The sequence below is a fragment of the Suncus etruscus genome, chromosome 1 (genome assembly GCF_024139225.1).
Source record: "Suncus etruscus isolate mSunEtr1 chromosome 1, mSunEtr1.pri.cur, whole genome shotgun sequence".
In the NCBI taxonomy this organism is placed as follows: domain Eukaryota; kingdom Metazoa; phylum Chordata; class Mammalia; order Eulipotyphla; family Soricidae; genus Suncus; species Suncus etruscus.
The window spans coordinates 131,247,509-131,266,744 of NC_064848.1; the positions used below are offsets into that span (position 1 = coordinate 131,247,509).

The following is a 19,236-nucleotide window of genomic DNA, read 5'->3' on the forward strand; positions in this document are numbered from 1 at the left end:
ACTTGCCTGGCTACTCCTTCAACAGTTCTGTGCTGCCTTTCTTACTATTTATAATTTCATCCATTACTGGCACTTAATTTGCTTATTTCTAGAATTTCACATCCTCTGAGAAGACACAGATATTCCTAATATGGTCACAGAATTAAAAAAAAATTTTTTTAGGCCACTCGCTGACACTCAGGGGTTATTCCTGGCTATGTGCTCAGAAATGGCTCCTGGCTTGGAAGACCATATGGGATGCGGAGGATTGAACCACAGTCTGTCCTAGGCCAGCCACGGGCAAGGCAAACGCCCTACCGCTGCACCATCGCTCCAGCCCCACGGTCACAGTATTTTATACATGCATTAGGGGATAATAACATGTGCATTTTATTCTGTAGTCTGATTCCAGCATAAACTTCAGCATGTAAGGACATGGGTCACATCATTCTGACTCTCTTCTCTATCCTTATATCCTTGAATTATGCCTATAAAGTGTACACATTCCATAAACATTTTGAATGAAGAAACAGCTGCTCCAGATTTGAGAGGGCTATACCTGGTGAAATTTGACTATAATGCCCAGCTCAAAATTTTAGGTTATGTTTTGTTGCCAGGAATTGAAAGTAGGACCTTTCATATGCAAGGCAAGTACTCTAATACCAAGCCACATCCCTGGCTTTGTTTCTAATATATTCATATCAAGATATGTATATCCTTACATACATACTATATATTTAGGTTATGAGGAGCTGGTGGGAGTTAGTGTTTTTTATTTTATTAAAAATATACATTTTTCACATTTTGTTTTCTGATGAGAGGGCTTAAACCCTCTAATAAACAAGGCATAAGATTAACCCTGACTATACTACAGTAATTTAATTAAGAATATTTACAAACTTTTATCAGTAGAATACTATGCTTCTTTCCTTAACATGACAACAGATTTCTACCTTCCTAACAATAATTTCCTGATATTTGATGTTGTTGGATTTGCCAACAGGGCCCATGTTTGACCATGTTCGAGTACTCCTTCTGATGTCTCGTTTGAGTCATGAATAAATGAATCTGTGACAAGAGTTAACAAAAGAAAAAATTTCACTTTATTAGACTGTACTGGACAATAAGCAAGAAAATATTTTATTTCTATAAGCTTATTTGTCTATGCGAAGCTTATTAACAATGTTCTATAAAGGCAATATACAAAGAAAATAGAAAATAATATGTTAATAGAAAAATAAAACTTCTTAATCTTTATACAATAGAGCCATAATTTCTAGTCTCAGACCTTTCTGTTTGTGTTAACCTTAATAATAGCTGACTATTTATAAACTACTAATAAAGTTTTTCAAAAATAATTTGATTTAAAAGGTTTTTGACAAGCATGAATTGTCCAAGGTGAACTTCATAACAGTGTAACTTTTTCTAACAAATATTTTAATAAAATTTTTTAAAATTAATTAATACTATGAAAATAATGCCATATTTATCACCAAGTTCTCTTCATTTAATAACAAGTAGTATATTCTATTTTGGGGGAATGCTTCTGCCATCTGCAGGAAAAATATATTATTATATTAGTCAAAGAAACAGTATCACTTCTACAGGTACTTAAGATAAGTTCCTAAAAAGAAAGCTTTGGAACAAAATTTTCATCATGTGATTCAAGGTATATACCAAAATAGGTATATATTGCATATATATGTATGCAACTTTTTACCTGAAGTCACACAAATAGTTAAAATAATTCAATATTCCCTTCTAATGAAATTGTAGGATTGCATATTAACCTGTGATATATGTGAAAGATAAAATGGCAGAAATAAGCATCCATTTTACTATTTAACTAAAAGAATAAATAAATATAGCATTAATTCATTTAAAACAATTATAAGCAGAAACTATCTTTCAGTTATGTGGCTAAAGATAAAAGGCAATAATTCCATAAGTGTTTTCTAGAATATTAAGATTACTTTACAGAAAGGCACTGAAGTTATTTTGAAGTATTTCTGAGATTCTATTGTTAAACAACTATATGTACAGTATTAATATTCTAAAAAGCCACATAAAAGCACAACCAGTACATATAAGTACATATAAGACAATGATCTCTAAATATCCTTTATCTTAGCCTGCATGTGATGGTATCACCTAAAGTTAAAGAACTAAAAGAAGACTTGAGGTTTGTTTATTTTAAATTAAGAATGTATGTCATTTTGATATAGGAAAAGTATAGGATTCAATCTCGGAGTTTTCTATGTTTTGAAGTTTGTGTCAGTTGTGGAGCAAATGTAGCTGACATTCAGTGAATTCTAGTGTAATAATTAATGCTTATAGTTCAAATAAATTTTCATGTACCATGTGGATTTTCTATCCTTTTCCTTTGCTTTACAACTTGAGGAAAATTAAGAGGAAAGCAAGTTTCAGAGGTTATAAGAAGTATATTTAGTCATCTTCAATAATAATTGATTTATATTTACTTTGTAACTTAGAACAGAAGATAAGCTTACCATATGTTCATGCAAATTTGAAAATATAAAAAAGTGATAATAAAGTTCCATAGTTATATTTATAAATTAGATAGTCTGAACTTAGTACACAGGTTAAGTAATCTTCCTGAAATTCTAAATATATGTACTTATGTATATATATGTATATATCTATATATCAACTCTACCCTGAAAAGTTATAAATTAAAAGAATTTTCCAGTTAGATTAAATCTTATTCTTCTAGTACTTAAGATAATTAACTTTTTTTCTAAAAACAAATTAAAAAGGAGTATAATATGAAAGTATAATACATTCTATACTGATATTTTTGGAATGACTAGTTCTAAAGAACTTTATTAAAAGTGTTTTTCTTTTTTGGGGAGGGGGTCTCACCTGGAAGCGCTCAGGGGTTACTCCTGGCTCTATGCTCAGAAATCGCTCCTGGCAGGCTCAGGGGACCATATGGGATGCCGGGACCAACCTTCTGCATGCAAGGCAAGCAACTTACCTCTGTGCTATCTCTCCAGCCCCTGTAAGTGTTTTTCTTATCGGAGGCTTTAACTTTGGAAATTTAGTGAATTTCAGTAATTGTTTTACATATATTATCTTTATGCATTTAAACCATTTTATGAATAAGATATAGTTATTACCAAGTGTGCTAAATATATAGTTCATAATCAATTCCTGATATTTTAAACTATAAAGAACAATACTAACTAAAATAATAAGCAAATAAATGGGCAATATTCATTAATATTATTTGACTTTGCTACAAGATTTACTTTGACTTGTCAACTGTGAGAAGTGGTTCCAGCTATACAACCATACACTGCCTTTATATTAAAAATCTGCCACTTAAGTATGGAAAACTCACTAAAGTGGTGGTGAATAGAAAAGTGTTTACTTAGGAGGCCACCTCCTGGTGGAAGGTGCTAAGGTAAGATTGTTCAATTGAAAAAGAGAAAAGAGCAAAAGAGTATGAGACTCATGTAGTATTAAGTCAAGTAAATTCTGGGTGAAGTTCACAGATTACCTCCAGATGGCTGACAGAGTTAACCTCTAAACCTCTCTCAGCAATTCTATACTATTTGAACTCCCAAGGAGAAACTAGAGAATACTATCTCCACTAGAAGAGTAAAATGAGGAGTCGAGGGACGTTAACATGGAATGAAGAAAGCACAAGAAAAGGAAAAAACCAAATTCCAAGTTTCAACCTAATAGTATCATCAAAACATTTGTAGTATGGGGGCCAGAGAGATACCATGGAGGTAAGGTGTTTGCCTTTCATGCAGAAGGATGGTGGTTCTAATCCTGACATCCCATATGGTCCCCCTAACCTACCAGGGGCGACTTCTGGGCATAGAGCCAGGAGTAACCCTTGAGTGCTGCCGGATGTGACCCAAAACCAAAAAACCAAAAACAAACAAAAACAAAAACAAAACATTTGAAGTCTGAAATTTTCTTAACAATAGTAGTATTTTCTGCCAGTAAGTTCTACTGGATGTCAAGAACAGAGAAAATTAAGTCCTTAGTATTATAAAGCCAATCCTTAGTACAAAGGTAAAAATGGTAGTTTTTATACTATTACTCCCAGATAAGAATCCAAAAATGGTCTCAGCTGGGTTTGTTTTTCCTTCCTGTAAATTCAGGTAAAGATTTCTTTCTTAATGGTCTCAAAAATTTACCACAAGAACAAAATGCACCAACAAATATATTAGCTCTTTTAAAAAAATATAAATGTAAAAGTATTATAAAGATGTAAAGAAATACTGTCAGTAGCAGTAGATTGTATTTAGGTGAAGTTTTGATATAATCACAAGGAGTTAGATCTGAGAAAATTTATTAATGGGTTGATGTACCTATATAACATAAAACAAATGACATTTTAAAAAATTTCACTTAATTAAAATAATTTTTAATGATGGAAAGGATGAAAATAATTAATCAACTAACTATCTTAATTTATATGGGTATAGCTTATAGCCAGGGACAAATAAAATCAGTTTAATTTAATGCATTTACTGGTTATTAAAGTAGGGGGGACTTATAAAGTCATTTTCACAGCACCTTAAGTCTACCTGATAATGTAACATTTTATCATCTGTTGCAAATACAAAAGGCAATAATATACTATTTCTAATTGAATACTCTTCAATGGTAAAAAGCAGAAAAAATCATACTGTTTGTGAAGGCTGAGAGCTAATTACAGAGGGCCAGGAGCATGCCTTGCATGTGACTGACCCCAATTCAATCCCTAGCACTGTAAATACTCCCTGTAATAGCCAGGATCAGAACATAAACACCACAAGTGTGGTCCCTTAAAACACCAGAACAAAGCAACAGGCACAATGCTAGTTGTGGAAATACAGGCCTCTGGGCCCAGTTTCCAATTCTGCTTTTCTAACAAGTTCATGCCAGAAACTATTTTTTAAACAGTACATATTCTAAAATAAACAAGAACAGAATTCTTGAATAACTATTTATAAATGTATTTTACCTAAAAGCATTTATATGGTTAATATTTCTCTACATACATAATTGAAATAAATATAATAAATTACCTTAGTTTTCTTTTTTCTTATTTTTGACCATAGTGCCCCCAAGTGGATAAAAATATTATTAACAAGAAAGAAAAATGGAACAATTCTTAGTTGCTGGAGTGATAGTTTATTTTAGACATTGATGCTTTGACTAGAATAAACTCAACACAGGTGGGTTACCCTAAAAAAAAAAACATTCACACACTATAAAGGTCTATAACTCTTTTATATAGTGTTTCCTTATTTTAGGTCCAAAAATCCCCACAGCTGTAATCTTAAAATCTATGTGCTATGAAATTTCCAGTTCCTATTCAAAATAAAATAAATATTAAAAAAAACAGAAAAAACATTCTTAATTTAAGAAATAAAAGGGAACTACTCTGAATAAAATAGATTTAAAAGAAGAGGGAAATACTCTTTTAAGTTTTTATCAACATATTTCTCAAATATATGATGGCATTGTAATAATAATTCATTTATGATTAAGAAAGAGATTTGCACTTGTCATTAAATATAATGCAAGGTAGTTAAAAGTATGCTAGCTAGTTGTCTCCTCAACATATAAAACAATAGCTATTGAAACCAAAACACCAAATATCAAAAAAAATTTAGAGGATATTTTTGTTATAGAAATGATTTGAGGATTTTTGTTATCAATGTTAATTAACTTTAGAATAAATGTGAGAGAAATTTCTGTACTACGTATAATCAGCATCTTTAGCATATATTTTATACTAGGAAATTTTAGTATTTTCCAAAACTGAAAGTCATTTATGAATGTATTGGCTTTATCTATGTTCCATTGCAATGGTAATATAGAATCCATATATTATGGACCCACAAAAAGGGATACTATTAATAACAGAAAATTATGACTAACATAAAAATAGTAAAGAGGCATTGAGCAGACTTTTTCTTTGAGCAGACTTTATATTGTCTTTTTTTGGTAGTAAATATTTTCTTATGTGCTTGTACCATTCTCTACCAATCTTCCTTCCACTTACCATCAATATATATCAATTTCTTCTTCACATTTCATCATTGTCTGCATTTTAGAAAAGACCATTTTAACTGTAGATGCATGCTTTTGAAATTTTGTTTCTGCTCACATCAAAAATTCCTTTGGCAGAACAGGAGGACAGAGATTTCAAGATTAGAAATAAAACCAGAAAACACTATCAGGAGATAAAGCACACAATTACCTTTTTTTTTTGCGTTTTCTGTAGCTCTCCCAGACACATACATTCCTCATGCAAAATACTCAGAAAAGTCTCATGTTATTTCATGCCAATTAACAAATTGCTAACATGTCATGTTAATAAAAAAAGCAATTGACCTAAGTAGAAGGGCTAATTAAATGGAGTAAGATAATTAAACGATTCTCAATATGTAATCAAAATTTATGGCTGGAAGTGTTTCACAATGTTGTCTTTTTGTTTTCAAGTATCTGTCTATCTGCAAAATCCTAATCAGTGTATCCATATGCATAAAAGACAGATCCAGTGCAGATGTTAATTTGTTGCATGATAGAAATCAGGTGTTCAATTACAAATAATTGGGTGTATGAGAGAATGTCCAAGATTTTCATTTAGTCAAACACTTGCATCTCATCTGACAAATGATTGCAAAGCATTCATACTGGAATTAGCTACCCGGGGCACATCACATTCAACTCCTTTATTATCCTCATTATATAATATTCACATCTTCAGCCCCGTGTGTTATCTAATTTGCCACTGATTTAGAAGTTTGAATATTTGATGATCTAAATTCTATTTATTACATTTGGATTCTTTTAAAAGGATGAAGTTGATTTTTTTCTCAACTCTCGCATACTTTAATATGAGAACATTTGTTTCATAATCTCACATTTAAACAATCAAAACCATTTTCTGTTTGTACCAAGAAAAATTCCTTGGACTAGGAATAGGCCAAGATTGTAACATGTGTATCCTTTACAAGAACCAATCCAAGCATCGTATCAATGTTATTTTAACAAAGCAATTACACAAAGATTAGGAAAATATTATTTTCTCTTCTGATTTTAACTACAGTCTCTTATAAAGCACTAAGTTTTTTAGTTAGGTTGTTTAGTAGTCCCATTTGTTTCTTTGGGCTTCTGCTTTCTTTACCAGCACTGCTAAACCACTAAAGATATTTCTGAGAGTCCATATCAGAGAATTCCACCTATGATTTCCACAATCTATTTAATGGACCTGGTTCAACAATGGAGGATTTAAGTCCATTTTAAATTAACTTTTGTATAGCATATGAGGTAGATGTCTATGTGATTATTTTGGGGGGGGGGAGGGAATGTGGTTAGTCAATTTTTTAAACACATTTCTTTTCTTTTTCTTTTTCTATTTTTTTCAGCTGTTGGATCAAACCTGGCTGTTCTCAAGGTTTATGTCTGGTCTCATTCTCAAGGATCACTTCTGGTGGAGATTATGTAACCATATACCATGCTAAGGATTGTATCATGATTGGCTGTGTTTAAGGAAAGCTCACTATACCATACCACTGTACTATCTTTTTGGAACCTCAATATATATATTTATTAAATAAATATTAAATATTTATTAAATATTAAATAAAAAATATATATATTTTAATTGTTTTTCTTGCTGCATTTATGTCTGTAGTTCTTTTGCAGAACATTACCTGGTCCAATGTTTTGTTTGTTTTGGCTCAGAGGTTACTCTTTGGCTTTGCACTCAGGAATCATACCTGAAAACGTTCAGGCAACCATATGAAGTCCAGTGTCTATCTCAGGTTGGCCACATGCAAGGCAAAACCACTAACATCTGCACTACCACTCTGGCCCTTGGTCCAGCCTTTTTGGAAAATAATATAAGAACTTATCAAGAAGCTAGAAATTAAGTTTCCATATGACCCAGAAATTCTACATCTTAAAATCAACCCCAGAATCCAAATAGTTTATTAGAAGATGTTTGCATTTTTATGTTAATTGCAAAACTATTCACAATAGTGCCAATCAGGAAACAACCCAGGTGTTTATGAACTGATGACTAAAGAAACAATGGCAAGTATACACAATAGACTACTACATGACTATAAGAAAAGATACAATTATAAAATTTGTTGTTATGTGGATGGATCAGGAAAGTATTATGATGAATGAAGTGATGTGGGAGATAATACACATATTGATATCTCCTGTGTAGGCTGCAAAGAATATAATAAGGGAACAGCAAATATCCAAAGGCAACAGAAACTGAGAACTGGTATTCATTAAGAAACTTGCCACAGGAAGTGTGAGTAGAGGACTGGGAAACAAGGTGTAGGGAAATGAGCACTTGTGTAGAGTGTGTGACATTGGATGTTTTATGCAAGAAACTTTACCGTTAACAATTTTGTAACCCACACTGCTGCCCACTGTATTCACTCTCTGTCTTTCTCTCTCACACATTTTTTATACTGTCAACACCCAGTGCTGTCCAGAATTATATATACATTCCAACTATCATTGTCATATTGGCCCTTTCTCTACCCTAACTAAACTGCTTCACTCTTTGTGGCAAGCTTTCAAACATGAACTGGCCCTCTAGGCCCACATCTCTACATATTACTACCATACTATCTATCCCCCTTTATATTCCACAAATGAATGAGATTATTCTAAGCCTATTCTTCTTTGATTCATTTCACTTAGCATACCACTCTCTAGATACATAGATGTATAAGCACATTTCATGACTTAAATTTTCCTAACAGCTGCATACTAATCCAGTGTGTAGATATATCATCGTTTCTTTAGTCACTCATATGTTCTTAGGTGCTATGATTGTTCCAGATTCTGGCTATTGCAAATAGTACTGAAATGAACAGAGTGCTTTTCTGTAATTTGTTTTTGTGTTCCTAAGATATATCCCTAGGAGTGATATTGCTGGATCATATAGAAGCTCAATTTCTAGTTTTTGAGGAATATCCATGTTATTTTCCAAAAAGGTTGGACCAATCGGCATTCTCACCAGCAATGAATCAAATTCCCTTTCTCCCCACATCCACAACAGCATTGTTAACAGTGGTGGAAAATTTGGACATTATTGGCAGAAAATATTCACGGGTGGTGTACATTGTAAAGCTGAAACTCAATCATTTACTATATAATCATGGTGTTTAAATAAAAGAAAAATATCAGGGATGAAAGATGAAAACTTAAAACAAAAATAGTTGTTAATAGTGCATCATGAGACAATAAACGTTCAATATTCATTTTTTTCCCTTGGTTTTTGTTTTTTGGTCCATACCCCATGGTACTCAGTGGTTACTCCTGGCTCTGCACTCAGAAATCACTCCTGGCAGGCTCAGGGGACCACATGGGATGCTGGGAAATAAACCCAGGTCCATCCAGAGTTGTCCATGTGTAAGGCAAATGCCCTACTGCTGTGCTATGCTCCAGTCCCAAGAAAATGACTATTCAATATTCTGTGCCTCAAGTCCTAGTGAAACAAATAAATAAAGCAAATCCATTTGCAATGAACATAACTACATCTAAGAAAAGTATAAATATTTAAAATATCTGCATATATTTCTAATTGTTTGCCAATATAAAGAGTAACTTTAATTGTCCACAATAAACCCAGGAAAAACATTTTTCTTTTAATTTCCATATATGCTATAACATTAGTAAAATTTTGTTAATTTTAGGTATTTTTGAATCCAAAATGTGAAATTTTGCTTGATACCGGAACTAGCTCCAAAGGACCCCCACTGCAAGAACTCTACCCAAGACCTCCCTGCCTGGTCCACACACCTCACAAGGAAATTTCAAAAGATAATGGGGAAGCCCATACTTTCATCATAAGTATAGACCTATATAACACTACTTCTGGTACCCTGTTTCTCCCCAAATGTAAAATAATCTCCTGTTTCACTTCCTCCCTTTTTGTTTTTTTCTTTCTTTCTTTTTCTTCTTTTCTTTTTTATTCTTGTCCTTTTTTTTTTTTATTTTGCTTCTTTGGGGTAACTCCAGGCAGCGCTCAGAAGGTGCTCCTGGCTCTATGCTCGGAGATCGCCTCTGGTGGTCACGGGGGACCATATGGAATGCCGGGATTTGAGCCACCATCCTTCTGCAGGAAGGACAGATGCCTTGTCTCCATGCTATCTCTCCTGGACCCACTCTGTTCCTTTAATTACATCTGTTATTTAATCTTTTTTTTTTAAAGAAACTTTTTTGTTTCTTTAGATATGTGTGAGCATGTATATTTTTAGTTTTTGGCGTGTGTCTGTTTTCCTCTCTCTCCACCCCCAAAAATCTACCAGCAATATAATGTAGCACCACTTCTTCCTGCAAAGACATATTAAACAAAGGGGAAATTTTACGTGTAAAAACAAGCTCTTATGTACTAGGGATAAGAACTCATACTTCTTTACAACACAGGGACATCTCCCACCCTGAACGTATGTCATGTGGAACCAACTTAGACTCCAGGGAACTAGACACTGACCGTCCAGCCTTGACTCCTGGATCCCAGACATAGAAATGACAGAGTTTTCCACAACAGAGTTCTCCAGGAGCCAAATCCCCTTCAGGGCATTCACAAGGCTGCTCTGATGCCAACATGCGCCAGTTCTAAATTTATAACCTGACAACGAGAAAATGGGAACAACTTGATCTAAGAGCAAGTTGTCCTTCCTCATCAGCCAATGATAAGACAAAATCAGAAAACATGTCACCCTTTAACCTGAGCAAAAGCCAAGATCGCTATACAGATGACTGGTTATTACAACCAGGACTCGACAGTACGCATCCCAGTACCACCAACAACAACAGCAACGGAAAGCTCTAGCCTAGCTTTTGGTCTACGATCTGTTCAATAAACAAGATCTCCAACTCCAGAGGTCTGATTGAGACAACCTCAACTGAATGGGTCTTCTGGAAACATAACAAAAGACTTTATCCCAGGCTCCATCCTAGGAGCAACATAATGACGAAGACCTGAAGAAACAGAACTCCTAGAACCACAAAGAAAGACTCCATTCCTTGAGTTGCATAAGCTCCATTCCTTGAGCTGCACAGTCACCAAGATCTCTAGATACAGAGGTCTGATTGTACCATCCAAGACGAAGCAGAAGTCTTCCATACACCACAAAAGCACCGAGGGGAGAGTAAATGATCATGCAAGGAGTCTACAGTTAATCCGATGACAGTATACTTCAAGGGATAGAGAAACCCTGTAACTCCTAAGCCAAGGGAATTCCCTCTATAATATCCCCAATACTTAATGTGCCTATGCGGGGGGGGGGGGGCAAAAAATAATCATCTTTCCACACATTTATTTATTGATTGATCGATTTTTTGACGTCTTTATTTGGGTGTAGATATTGAAGTTGATATCTCCAATTTTATTTTATTTCATTTCATTTTATTTTATCTTTTCTTTCTTTCTTTTTGCACTCTGACATGATTTGATTTCAGAACCGAGACTATTGTGTGGTTTTGTCTTTATTGCTGTAGAGCTCACTGGATATTTAATTTGGTATTTCTTTCTGTATTGTGTGGTGTTTCAATTACCCTTTTCATGTCCTCTCTCAGACTGAGGTTGAAAGCCTCTAGAAGGTCTCTGCCCATTTTCAAAGTATTTGACTTTTTTTTTAATTTTTTATTTTTTCTTATTTTGTACCCCATTCTATTGCTTTTCTTTCCTTCAAACAAAACCACATAACTTAATTTATCTAGCTCTGCCTCTTAAATAGAGGGGGAAACAAGAGATGGTACCAGGACCAAACAGATATATGACCACTAATAGTAAGCTAGACAAAGAGGGGTCCACCTATTCTAGCAGCCTGGGAGGTGATGGTGGAGTATATGGGTTGCAGAAAGAGAACTGGGATGGAAGGAGGACAAATTTGGTGATGGGTATTCCCCTGATTCAATGTTAATATGTACCTAAAATACTACTGTGAAAGATATGTAAGCCATTATGATCACAATAAAAATTTAAAAAAATTTATAAATTAAAAAAAAGAAAAGATGAAATCTTGTATTTTCTACATTTCAAATAAAATTAGACAGTGCCAAGTTAAGCAAAATACATCAGGGAATAAACAAATGTCAGATGATCACTTCCACATACGGAAACAATTAAAGGGAAAACCAAACCTGTGAACTCTGAAATAAAACTGATTTACCAAGTGCAGCGTGGGGAAAAAGAACAAAATGGGTTAACAAAAATATCGAAGGGCAGAGGTAAAGAAACCTTTTGGTACTTTTGGTGGTGGTGTAGTAATTTTGAAATCCCAAAGCATAAATATTAAAATCATTAGAAGTCATGCTACTTTAAAAACGTCAACAAAATTTAAAATTATATTCCATTGTAGATATTCATGAACCTGAAGTGTTTCAAGTCTCATTAGATAGCTTTTCTTTTTTTTTTTTTTCATGTGGTAAATTATTTAAATTCCTTTCAAGCACATCTATTTTCAGGTTCATTCATTGGAAGTGGGAAGCTCTAAGATTTAATCAATAACTATTAAAGTACTATTGATTGCTGACTCTATTTATGGGTTGTCATGCTGTATTAAATATTATTAGCCTTAATATTAAATAATATTAAAAAAAACTTTAAATTTTATATTAAAATAAATGTTTCTATTTTTTATTTAAACACCATAGTTACAATGTCATTCCTAATATAGTTTTTTTCCACAGATAAAGTTGTTAATGATTGTGTTACATTCATGCAATGTACAACAACCTTCACAAGTGCACATTTCCCACCACCATTGTCCCCAGTAAAACTCTATGTTGACAACTTTATAACTTTTTTTCCCAATTTACAATTAAATGCTAGAACAAAATGCAAAAATATTGATCCCCTAGATACTGAATGTACTTTAGAATTCAACTCATTGTAGTGGAAATTTAAAAACTATATGAAGTTGTTTTTTTTTTTTTCCAGGGGAGAGCGTGCATGCAGTCCCCCACTACTACAAATTATGCAGTCGAGTTTCCCACATTTAGGGAAATTGCAGAGGTCAGCACACCCGGAGTGCGATGGGCGAGCCTCACCCTGGGGAAACTACCTTCGTGATCATGGAATAGCCCCTGCCAGGTAAGTATATAAAGTTTTAAAATACTAAGAACTCTATTCTTTGAAGTTCAATAATCCAATAAAAAATAAATTGTACCAAATTAAAAAGCATTTTAAATATTATAATTTTTAACCTTTCTTATGATAATGATTGTTAACCCATCATTTCAACAAAGTCTGTTGAGGTATGCTCTTGAATTTGAAACTAAATTTATATCACAACTCTCACAAATATTCAAACTAATTATTTCAGAATGAGTGTAGAATGACACTTTATTTAGTAATACATCTCATGGCAATTAAGATTGTCTTGCTTTCTCAGCAATTAAAATGACAAGGAACATTATCAAGGTCCCATGTTTCTTTATACCTATTCCTGACAATTATTGTAAGAAACATTACAAATAAAATCATAGCTAGTAACCATTCATTGACTATTTTATAGCAATATAAATACTTTATTCTTGTTGCCTAGAAATTTTCATTTTACTCACATTATAAATCATTAATGAAATTTGTACTCAGTGTAAGTTAAGTTTTTCATTTTACATAATCTATTATAATCAATTTAGTTTTTGAAATGATAATTATATAAGTAATTTTAATTAAAATATATTTAACCCATTAATTTTCCATAGACTCTTAACAGTTAGAAAATTAAAAGGAGAGTGCTTAATGACAGCAGAAAATGTCAATACTAAAAACATTAGACTTCTAATCATACCACAACTAAAATTAAGACTTGTGTACATAATTGTTAACTGCTTATTAGTACAAAATCAAAAAAAGACATTTTTATTTTAACTATTTCTTTTGTTTTGTTTTGTTTTTTGTTTTTTTGGGTCACACCCAGCAGCACTCAGGGGTCACTCCTGGCTCTACACTCAGAGATCGCCCCTGGCAGGCACAGGGGACCATATGGAATGCTGGGATTAGAACCACTGTCCTTCTGGACACAAGGCAAATGCCTTACCTCCATGCTATCTCTCCAGCCCATTATTTTAACTATTAAATAACAGAAATAGGTGCCGGAGCGATAGCACAGCAGTAGGACATTTGCTTTGCAAGCAGCTGACCCAGGACAGACAGGGGTTTAAGTCCCAGCATCCAATATGGTCCCCCGAGCCTACTAGGAGTGATTTCTGAGCACAGAGCCAGGAATAAACCCTGGCAACTGCCGGATGTGCCCCCCCCAAAAGAAAAGATAAATAATAAAAATATTTAAAATGACATTTTAAGGTGACTTTTCTGTTCTTTTCAACTACTCTTTCATAATTCCAGTCTTTTCCAAGTATATTTTGCTTCTGTCAAAGCAAAATATCACAGTGAGTGACCTGAAATATAAAATGTTACAGATAATACTATGGGATAACATTTATAAAGTTTGTTTTTAAATGACTTTATAGTAAAAACTGATCAAATCTTAAAATTATGACAATTACATTTTCAAATATTTTAATAGGTGATTAGCTATAGTATATATAATATCAAATAATTACTTAAGGATTGTGGTTATGAAATTGTTCATGACTGAGTTTGTCATACAATGTATGCCATCCTTCACCAGTGCAAGTTTCCCAACACCAATGTCCCCAGTTTTCCCTCCCAAATTCTCTGAGCAGACATTTTTACTTCTCATTCATTATCTCTATTTTTCTCTCCTTTTAACACTGTGATTTGCACCAGTGTTAATGAAGGGGTGCCATGCATATCACCTTTTTTCCCTGGTTTTTGGGCCACACCTGGTGACTCTCAGGTGTTACTCCTGGCTATGCGCTCAGAAATCGCTTCTGACTTGGGGGACCATATGGGACGCAGGGATCAAACCGTGTCTGTCCTAGGTCAGCCACTTGCAAGGCAAATGCCCTACAACTGTGCCATCGCTCCGGCCGCATATCACATTATTTCCATTCACCCAGTTCTAGTCCTGAGTGATAAGTTCCAACTATCATTGTTGTATTGATCTCTTCTGTACCCTAACTGCACTGAACTGCACTACTCCATTCTTTGTGGCAAGCTTCCAATCATGAACTGGCCTTCCTAGTCCTCATTTCTATTGTTTCTGGATATTAGTACCATACTATCTTTTGAGGAGGGTTGAGCTACTCCCAGTGACGTGCAGGGATTACTCCTGATTATGTGCTCAGAAATCACTCCTGGCTAGGGAGACCATATGGGACGTAGGGTATCAAACGGCGGCCAGTCCTAGGTCAGCCGCGTGCGTGCAAGGCAAATGCCCTACCTCTTGCACCACGGCTTGGGCCCCAGCCATAGTATCTTTTTTCTCCTCATGTCCCATAAATGAGTAAGATTATCTGTGTCTATCTCTCTCCCACTGATTCATTTCACTCAGCATACTACTCTTCATATCAATCCATATATAAACAAATTTTATAACTTCATTTTTTCCCCTAACAGTTGCATAGTATTTCATTGCATAGATGTACCACAATTTCCTTAGCCACTCATATGTTCTCAGACACTAGAATTGTTCCAGATTCTGGCTATTGTAAATAGTGCTGAGTTGAACCTAGGAATGCAGAGTGCTTTTGATATTGTGTTTTGGGGCCCCTAGGGCATAGCCCTAGGAATAGTATTGCTGGATCATATGGACGTTCAATTTCTAGATTTTTTTTAAGGAATATTCATATTCTTTTCCAAAACAGCTTGACAAGTCTACATTCCCACCAGCAATAAATGAGAGTCCTCTTCTTACTCTTGGCCAGTAGTGTTTTATCTTTGAAGATGCCTTTAACTTCAATGTCATGGACTATTGTTCTATTTTTTTCTATGAACCTTATATTTTCAGGTCAGATTTTTAATTTTTATTTAGTTTTATTTTTTTTGCTTTTGGGGCCACACCTGGTGATGCTCAAGGGTTACTCCTGGCTATGCGCTCAGAAATCACTCCTGGCTTGCGGGACCCTATGGGATGCTGGGGGATCAAACTGCAGTCTGTCCTAGGTTAGTGTGTGCAAGGCAAACACCCTACAGTTGGCACCACCACTCTGGCCTCAAATTTGATTTTTTAAAGGTCTTTTATCCATTTTGATTTGACCTTTCTGCCTGGTGTTAAAGTGAGGTCTACATTCACTTCTTTTTTGCATGTAGTTGACCAGTTTTCCCAATACCATTTGTTGAAGATACGTTCCTTACTCCAATTTTTATTTCTTGCCCTTTTATCAAAGATTAATTGATAGTATACCTGTAGATCAGTCTGAGAATATTCAAGTCTATTCCTTTTATCTGCCTTTATTTGAATCCATGACTACTTTTTTTATAGTAGTTTTACTATATAAAAAACTGATGCCTCCTGTTTTCTTTCTATATCTATTGCTTTAGCTATTTGTAGACACTTTTGGTTCTAAATGAATTTCAAAAGTACTTGACCCACTTCTTTGAAAAATATCATATTTTTATAGGGATTTCATTAAATACATACATGGGGAGTATTGACTTTAAAAAATGTTGATCATACCTATCCATGATCAGTATATATGACTCCATTTCCTTGGATACTATTTTATTTCCTGAAGTAGTATTCTGTAGTTATCTTTGTGTAAGTCTTTCATCTCTTTAGTTTAGTTTATTCTAAGGTACTTGATATTCTATGTGAGAGGAAGCAGGCCCACACCATAACTGCTAAAGTGGCAGAACCAGTGCTCAGTATTTCAGGGCAGTTGGCCACAATGAACAGGAGTTGGATTAATCCCCAAAAGGGAGACCAACAAGTCCTGAGAAGCATGTAGCCATTTTGCTCGAATCTGCAGTCACACATTTCTTCTAGTCAATGAGCCCCATAAAAAAAAAAAAAAACCATCATTTGTAAACAAGGCAGAACCCCACTACACTCAGTGAACAAAAGTTTAGTTCAGAAGACCCAACTAGTACCAGCCACCTGACAGCCTCTCTGATAAGGACTTTGGAGAAGAATGTGAAGGATGTTCAAAGAACTTAAATTAACTATGGAAGGAACAGAACAACCAATAATACTCAAAAGGATATGAAAGTGCAAAAACTTCAAACAGGTTCAGTATTGAAAAAATTGGTAGGTGAAATTAAAATAACTTTGCTGGAAGGCCACATCAGTGGAGTAACAGCTGCCAAGGACAGAATCAATTTGCTGGAGGATGAGCAGCATATCATCTCCATACATTTTAAGAAGCTGGTAAAGAGCCATATTCTTTTAGTTGTGGTGCTTTTTGCGCTACACTCATCAGTTCTCAGTGTTTACTTCTAGTTTTGCATTCAGGAATCACTCCTGGCAGGGTTGGGAGACCATATGCTTGCTGGAGATTGAACTGGGGTAGGCTGCATGCAAGGAAAGCACCCTACCCATTGTACTATATTGCCAGCTCACATATTTTATTTTAGAGATTAAGAAATTTTGTACAGATTAATTTTAATAACAGAGAGTTAAGCAATTTACTGATTATCCTGAAATAAAAATTTCACCTGCACATTCTAGCAACATACTCTAGAAACGAAGAAAGCTTTGCTAATATATTATTATGGCATTATTATGGTATTTTTCCATCTTGACACATTTGATTAAATTATTCACTGTATTTCTACAAATAGTCATCTAACTCTTTTTCTCGGGTAGTTTTTCTCTCAGGTAACTAACTTTTGAGTCAACAATGAAATCTATTCTATCTCTACGTGAAAAATTGAAGGTATAAATAAATGAATCTGTAAGAGCCCTCGACTGTGTTTTTTTTAGCCAGTGAAAAGAATGAAAACCTGTTTTCCTTTTAATATAAAAGATATCAAAGTTTTGAAAGCTAAATTTAGGAATACAACTCTAATCTTATAGGGAATGAAATAAGCATTTGTCATGCCACTTGTTTGAGAGCAGATCAAGTCAGATTTTTAAATTTCTAAATAGTTTGAAAAACAGGTAAAAAAGAAAGTCAGTAAATTTAATCAAAATAATTGCTTTTGCTAGAACAGAAATTAACTTATGTTTGGTTGGCAGAAGGAATGGAAAGTGTTTTACTTATGGCAGCTACTACAGAGAGAGAGATTAACTATAAGGGAAAGAGGAAAGTTAAGGCTTCCAATTTAATGAAGGTGGAAATAGATATTTGGACATTCTATTGTTGACCTTTGATATACAGCAATACTCTTCTAATCCATTAGGATAAATTACATTTTTTTAAATTTCAGGAGCACTGATAAGCACTGAAATACATGGCCTTACCTAATCTATAGAGTAGCCAGTACCCACAACTTCAGGCTCAACCAATTACTGCATTTACTCTAAAGCTATTCCTACTAGTTCAACCCTACTTCTTCCACTCTCTATTAACTAAACCCTACTAATTTGGTTTAGTATTGGGTGACAGATACTACTCATCCAAGTATAAACATGCCAAGGGGAGTTATTTATGTCTTTCAGAGTAAGTTTTTCTAGTAAGCACATACTCAGCTAACATCCAAATCAATTCATTCCCCATACCCTGGTACTAAGGTAGCTGTTGCTATGAATTTTAAATACTATATAAGTGCAAAGAAGCTCTGAACCTCCTTATGCCTCATTCCATCATTCCCATTTTCTTGCAGTTCCCCCTACTTATGAAGCAGAAATCTTTCACCTTAGTCTTTCAGAACTAAGATCTGGTGTGGATTTTCAATTACCTGGCATTGAATCCTCCATCTATCTTTTAACTATCTGTTCATGAATTATAGAAACAAAGTTAAAGATAAGTGTCTTACCCTACTGTACTACCTCTCCAGCTCCACATTTATGAAATCTTTAGGCTCCTACATATCTTCCTAATTTTGGCCCACTGTTATGTACTAAGTCCTTGGAAACATTGTAATCCTTCCATAATTCTATTCTTTTGCATACTTCCAAAAATCTTCTCCCAAATAATGGTGCTCAAGTTTTCTGCTCATCAACCAGATGGCCAAGAAACTGGTTTCTTTTTTTTTTTAACTTCTTTTTATTCTTTTTCTCAATCATTAGAGAGTACTTTTTCTATTCATTATTTTTGAACCTGACTATATGGAGAAAAGTTATTTTTTCTTTTTTTTAAGAAAACATATCTGGCAGGATAAATGATGAAATGAATATGACTCAACTAGGAGTCAATATAAAAGGAAATAAATGCCTTATTGATTTTACAAAAACAATAGAAATAAAGCCCAAATCACTTTGCATCTTG

At 34.1% G+C, this 19,236-nt stretch overlaps 1 protein-coding gene and 1 non-coding gene across 2 annotated transcripts in view; both read right to left on the bottom strand.

The window, feature by feature from the left end:
- The window catches only part of CADPS2 (calcium dependent secretion activator 2), a 613,966-nt gene that overhangs the window by 222,398 nt on the left and 372,332 nt on the right, over nt 1–19,236 (bottom strand).
- LOC126030246 (U1 spliceosomal RNA) lies at nt 12,932–13,095 on the bottom strand. Its single transcript, XR_007503091.1, has one exon. It is a non-coding gene; the product is annotated as a U1 spliceosomal RNA (small nuclear RNA).